Consider the following 7,462-nt stretch of genomic DNA (forward strand, 5'->3'; position numbering starts at 1 on the left):
AAGCACCATATTATTTTTGCAAAACTAGAGAACTAAGGCATACGCGGTAATTCGCTCCGCCTAACCCAATCTTAATTGAATTCACGGTCTCAGTATGTGGTGATTAATTGTTCCTCTTCACAGATTCTAAGAATTTCGAATGGCATCCCTCAGGGCATCATTTTAGGGCCACTTCTGTTCAGTATGTATGTAAATGACATCCCTAATATCAGTAACCATGCAAAAATAGATCATGCAGACGACACCAGCCTATTCTTTTCTTCCAATGACGTACAAAGGTTAGCAGACACCGCAAACCGCATGCTCTTATCGCTTGCCACATGGTAATCAGCCAACTCATTAAAGATAAACAACGAAAAAACTAAAGCAGTACTCTTCCTTCCTAAAGGAAAACAAGTACTTTGCCGCCCCTCGTTATGCATCAATGGTAGTGTAATCGCGTACGTGGACACCTTCAAATCATTCGGTGTAACGTTTACAGTACGATCACATGTTAATAATATTGTGTCAACGCTTTCTAGGACTGTCGGAATTACTTCACGTAACAGGCATATTCTACCTATCAAAACTAAAATTACTTTGTATTATGCCTTTTTTTATTCCCACCTTAGCTATTTCTTCCTTGTCTGGGGCAATACAACGGTATCTAATGTCATAAACTGCAAACATTGCAAAAGAAAATGCTTCGCGCAATTGTCAACGGGACGTATGATTCCCCTACTAGACACATTTACTTACATTATAATGAAATGAATAAAAGCAAAAACAGAGCATCGACACGAAAAAACCAACAAAACAATAAAAAAAAAACAGACAATATACATAAGTAATAAAAGCAAAAACAGAGTATCGAGAAGAAAAAGCTAACAGCACAAAACAGTTTCACACATTCTTTGGTGACGTTTCAGGTAACATCAGGTTGAAAACGTTATCAAGGTGTAACTCGCCAACAACCACGATTGAACGCCAGTCCTGGTTTTGAGTTAACAGTCGATATGAGCCAGCTCGTATTGGTTGCCTTTTTTGTTTCTTATTTTAGGTTTTTCTTTTGAGGTCTCGATAAAATGAAAACATTATCGCGACATTTGATAATAATCTGCAACCTTTAGCAGTAGAGCTTCTTTCACTTGTTCTTTAAAAGAATAGCGTGTTTTAGAATCGTTTGCGATGGAATGCAGTTCTGGAAACGTGTTTAGTAATAACGGTAGCTGATAATCTATTGCCTCCTCACCGTACGTTGTTCTAGCGTGTTCCACGTATTTTTCATCTCTTAACATATGACCACAGTCTGGTCGTCTGTATCTCGTAACGAAATTTCGTCCGTGTGATTTTATTTTTAAATACAGGTAGTTTGCCAGACTCTGCTGGAACGCATAAGTAATGGGTAATACTTTATATTTTAAAAACAATGGGAATGCATGTTCATATCGCGATTTATTTGCTATAAATCTAATACACTTCTTTTGCAGGCCGTACAGTTTTTCTAAGTTACCCTTACCAGTGCTGCCCCAAACTAGTATGCAGTAATATGGGTGGGAGAAAATCATTGCGTACTAGATTTTCTGTTTAAACCAAGCTGGCAAAATAAACCTTAACCTGTTGAGGAGGCCAAGCGTTTTTGAAACGTTTATCCGCAGTTTTGATACCTGATGTATCCAGCTCAGATGTTAATGGAAGTACACACCTAGGAACTTATGCACATCCACTCTATTAATTTGATGGCCCTGAAATGTTAGCTTTATATTATTGTTAATTAACTTATTCCTTGCTCGTAACATTATATAATAGGTTTTTTCTACATTAAGTGCTAGTTTGTTTGAGGATAATCATGTCGACAGCATACAAAGCCACTCATTTGCCGTATCCATTACTTCCATAAGATCGGGACCACTGAAAAATAAATTTGTCTCATCTGCGTACAAGATAATGTTAGGTGTCTGCGGTATCATCACAATATCGTTTATATCAAGAAGGAACAGTAATGGTCCTAAAATCGAACCCTATGGCACACCATATTTTATAACTTGCAAACTTGATTTCACGTTACCGTACCCAACGTACAGGAGTCGATTCTGCAAATAACTCTTGATTAAACGAAGCGAAGCTCCACGAACACCGTATCTTTCCAGTTTATGGAAAAGAATGTCATGCTTTATGGAGTCGAAGGCCTTCTTGAAATCTAAGAATATGCCTATTGGGTAAAGTTTATTTTCAATGTTCGAAATGATTTTTTCTTTTATGTTTAACAAAGCAGACTCTACTGATTTACTCTTCTGGAGCCCGTACTGCTGCGGTTTGATGACGCCCTTGCTGTATAAGAAGCTTTCCAATTTACTGTTGATTACGTGCTCCGCTATCTTTGAAAACACTGGAAGTACGGAAATAGGACGGTAGTTCCCGAAAACGGTCTTGTCGCCACCCTTGTGTACCGCGCAGACGCGGGCAATATTCATTTTTTTTTTTTTTCAGGAAAAACCGTCAAACAAACCGTCACGCAAGATACAGTTACAGATGTGTGAAAGAGGTAAGCTGAGCAGTTTAGCCACCGCTTTCACTGGACGAACTGCTATTTCATCGTACCCGCTAGCACAGCTTTCCTTGAGACCTTTCAGCACGGATTGAACTTCATACGACGTAGTTGGAGATAAAAATATTGAATCTGCCAACCGATCATCAAAATACAATTCAGAGTGGGCGCTATCACAAATATGTGTAATGCTCGACGTTAGAAAATGGGTATTAATTTTTTCAGCCAATATGGAGCCTGAATAAGCAATGCCATCAATTATGAGTTCTTGTGGGGCAGTATGCGCATTTTGCGAAAGAAGGCATTTCTAGAGGCCGAGCTTTTTCGGGGCAGCCGTAAACCGTCGTAAACTTGTTAACATTGTACTCTGTACGGGCTTTCTTCAGGTCAGTGTAAAGCTTGTTCCTAATCTTCTTATATTGCAGAAGTTTAGAAGTTCACTTACATCTTTAGTCCTGATAAATTCCTGAAATAAGCTGTCTCGATTATTTATTCTTGCCAAAAGTTCCCTTGTAATCCATGGCTTTCTTGCTTTGCAACATTTAGCGACTTTCTCAACAGGAAATGCTGCTTCATAGAATTTAATTACTTTGTCAACAAAAGCATTGTACGCATCATTGGCATTTTGAATGCTTAAGACTTCACTCCATTCTGTATTTGATAGCATGTTACCGAAAATAATCATTCCATTTTCGTTAATGTGTCGTCGATGAAGCAGAGTTCGAGGAGTCTGGTTTTAAATAGGGTGGAAACAGAAAAAGGCATGTGGTAACTAATACCAGTTGCTAGGACACCTGCACAGACATCTTTTAAACAGCTAGTAAAACAAAGATCAATGAGCGTTTCACTTCTGGCGGTCACACGAGTGGGTGCATCAATAACATTTTTCAGTCCAGCTGAATGCGCTGATTCAAGAAGTGCAACTGATGTTAAAGTCTCCCACAATAATGACGGGAAGATCTTTCGATGTGAGATATTTCATGAAATGTTAAAAAAAGTTGAAGAACACGGGAAGAGATCCGGAAGGTGGGCTGTATAACACTGTTATAATAAAACCTTCGGAAGTGATTGTAAGCACTTCGTAGTCAGTGGTGACCACAGAGTATTCTTCCAAGACAGTATAACTGAATGTATTACTAATGTATAGTGCTACACCACCACCCCTTTGGCGGTCGCGACAGAGGGCTTCACATCTGTAACCATCAAACTGGACAGCATCATGTTTGTCAGTAAACCATGTCTCCGTAAAGCACAAAACGCTAAATTCATGTTCCAGGGATGTTAAATAGCTAATTACTTCTAGTTGTTTACTACGCAAGCTTTGCATGTTCAGGTGAAAAACTGAAAGGAATCTACGCAGTGGGTGTAGATGGATTAGAGCATCAGCGAAAGCCTGTCCGTCATAGTAGCCGTATTGCGGGAAGGCTGTGACATGGGCCAAAGACATTAACAGGGAATTTGCGTCTTCAGTTGATCTTGCTGAGATCACCTTCAGCCTTTATCAGGATGGGGAGCTCACCTGCCCTTTTCCTAACATAGATTCTTCTGTTCCTCTGCCAAGAAAATTCGTACGACCTCGCGGTCGCCCTTGTTTTGACTAGCCAAAAGAGCTTCTCATTTTGCGGGCTCAAGTTATCGAACTTTTGTCCTCAAGAGTGATCGTTTATCATCCCATTGGTTTTTTAGCGTACGTGAAGAAAACCGCACTGGAGGGACTTTGTCAGGTTTGCAAGGGAGTCTGGGAATTGCCTCTACGTCTCGCGTTGTTGCTTCAGGGATTTCCTGTTTCCGTGCGATAGTGCTTAGTTTTGCCAGGAAATTTTCATCTTCGGTATGTTCCATGTCATGAATTTCTAGGTTCTGTCTACGGCTATACTGATCCAGGTCGTTTATCTCTCTTTTCAGTTCTTTAATTTCCTAATCACGCTACAACGCTGACATTCTTTTCAATTGCTTCCACGGTTTATTTCATGGTCATAAGTTTTATTTATCATAAGTTTTATCATAACTCATGCCTTTATTATAATATTGCACCTTTCAACAAATTATTTGACTACAGATTTGCATGTCATTATAAATCAATGATAAAAAGGGGTGATTCAATTTTTTTCTTAAATTGTTCCAATTACATGTCGCCACTCATCATAAGATTGCAGAGTAGCTTTGCGTTACGAAAGGGCAAAACTAACTATGGGTTTTGTATGTTGACATATATTGTGCCAAAGTTCCTAAATACCTCTCTCAGTGACCAAGTTAATATTCTGGCTTTTTCGGCCATTCGTAAGAGCTTTATTCAGCATCTATGCTAAGGTGATGTTAAGTATTTGAACGTACTGTGCCACTCTGTGTTATAGCCTCACACTCTTCTGCGTCTATTATTGCTGCCAGTTATGAGACATGTTTCTGTCAACCTTGTTCTGCCGATGCACTTGTATTCATTTTTCTTACCAGTGGTTGTTTTTGCTTTGTGCCTACTGCTGACTTGTAGGAGTGGTGACGCCCGTCAAGCGGTGTATAATTCACTACTTTTTCTCATCCTCCCCAGTTTGAATGTAAAAACTGAAATAAATATTCATTGATTGATTCAGTGTTTTCAGTACTCAAAACCCATAGGAACACCTCCTGTAAAGGCGCTAAAGCACGAGAAATGAAACATAGTGGAATCGACGCTGCATAACGTGCTGGAAACAATCAATACATTTTCTCAAACGATATTAAGCAGCGCCGCACAGCGTGCTAATGCTTGCTAAGAAACACGGGTGCTCTGAATGGTGTCTAAATGGGCGCGTAATTAGGACCCTAATTCGTCTGCCTAATTTCACTCCTTAATTAGCATTCACTGCGTGCCTTGAGATGCAGCTGAACGTTAACAAAGGTCGTCAGGGAAAGCTTCAGGACAAAGCACGAATGCTCTTCGCTTCGCTCAATGCGTATGCGGAAACTACAAAAGGCTTCCTTAAGGAGCTGAATTCTTAGTGAGAGCATTCCAGCTCGGGAGCTTGATTAGGCTGAAAGGTTCTCTTAATACGCAATACAGCGATAAAAATTACCCCCCCCCCCCCTCCCCCGTCCCATCTTCTTTTTTTATGGCCAGCATGTGTAACTTGAAAGAAGTGCTTGTTATGCTTTGAGGGGTGAAGAATGCAAACCTTTTCTTGCTTATGTGTTTTCCTATGAGGATAAGCTCTGATTGTTGCTTAGTAGAAGTCCAAGTGACCAAAACAGAGTGCGCTTGTATGGACAAGGTAACACAGCACTCTGTATGCGCATCGGCTGAGAAGTAAAGTAACGGGGAGCGCTGCGTGAATGGGGTACATTAAAGAAGATGTCACGAAGACAGCACATCTGAACACTATATTATGCAGTGTCGATAATCTATTTGAAGTGTTCCTAATACTTTTTTCGTCATTTAGGTAAAAAGGCGCAAGAAACTAGGAATGAATAAGGGTGCTCCCAAGCCTACGACATTAGTATCTGTATCGAGTTTTTGAGGCAGGTGTGGAACGCTCGAGGATATTTCTACAGGTATACATATTAGCACTGACTGCCCACGGATGACTCTGCGTCGTAGCAAGGCAAGATTCTTGTTGTTCGTCCACAGCCTCTGCCTATCATACAATTTCAATACTTTGAAACTCACCTTAAAGTATCATGAATGGCCTGACATGCTATCTACGCTACCATGCGTGCAGCGTGCGCTTACAGGTGAGCCTTGCAGAGTGTTCGCAGACACGTTGCTGCGATGTCCGGTGGGTAGTGATGGTTAGTGAAAAGCTGCCGTGAAAGCTCGGCAATGCGTTTCTTCATTGAAATCGCAATCGTAGATATGTTGGTCTCATTTGTAAATAACCAATTTCTTGCGCGATATTAAGCCTTCTGGAGTATTGTTTTCTGCGTTTTTTTTTACTTTTGAGTGGCCACGGGGGCTTCTTTCTGACTCCGTTTTTTTATTCAAGCACCTATCGAATACCTTGTTTTGTCCGTGAGCAGTTTATGATCCAGCTGTGAACCATCATCATCATCATCAGCAGCAGCAGCAGCCTGACTATACCCACTGCAGGGCGAAGGCCTCTCCCATATTCCTCCACTTAACCCGGTGCTATGCTAGCTGCATCCACTTGACCCCTGCGAACTTCTTAACCTCATCCGCCCACCTAACTTTGTGCCGCCCCCTGCTACGCTTTCCTTCCCTTGGAATTCAGTTTGTTACCCTGAGCGACCATGGCATGTCTGAAAGCTGTGAAATAGACCCAGGCGGCTAAGAAGGAAAATATGGCAGACTAGACCGAGCTAGCGGGCAGTAGAGGCCGCCTCCAAGCGCCATCAGCTGATGGCCGTCTGGCACAACTGACTACCCACTTACAATTTCATTTTTTGCTGACGAAAAAAATTATTTTTTACGGTCGGTTAGTCTTTCAGTCATGTGCGCAGTCTTAGCAAAATAACGCACGTGAACAGGCGGGTAGACAGCGGCAACTGCTTTGCAGGAGGGCTGCGCCGTAGCTAGACTTCAGAAATAATCAGAAAGCAGGCGCCAGCACTGATGCCAACATTTATGTTAACTGACGGCTTTCGCCAACTTATTTCTTCTATTTTCTTTGTCTTCTATTTTTCGTTGGGAAAATGTGGAGCGAGTAATTGTGTCATTCGCCTTATAAAGTATTTCCGCGAACTGTAATTTGTTGTTTTGAACGACGCAAGCATGCAGCCCTATCACTGCGATGGTATCGCACGGACCAACCTTGCAGTGCTTGTTTGCTCATGCTCGGTATTTCGAAACGCGGCTTCTTCCCTTTCTTTGCAGCGCGAAATGTGCCGAGGTTAGTGTGGATTGATCTGAGGCAACCCCAAATGTTTCCGCATTATTCCGGACTTCTCCGGTTTCCATTGGCTGGTTTGTCTTGATGTTTCTGCGCACTTTAAATTGCTCACTGC

At 41.4% G+C, this 7,462-nt stretch overlaps 1 pseudogene; it reads left to right on the top strand.

Annotated features, from left to right (window-relative positions):
- The first annotated feature begins 265 nt into the window (after positions 1–265).
- LOC146180209 (uncharacterized) lies at positions 266–4,836 on the top strand (annotated as a pseudogene).
- The last annotated feature ends 2,626 nt before the right edge of the window (positions 4,837–7,462 follow it).

Source organism: Amblyomma maculatum, chromosome 9, assembly GCF_055883805.1.
Source record: "Amblyomma maculatum isolate TAMU_Amacu chromosome 9, ASM5588380v1, whole genome shotgun sequence".
NCBI lineage: Eukaryota > Metazoa > Arthropoda > Arachnida > Ixodida > Ixodidae > Amblyomma > Amblyomma maculatum.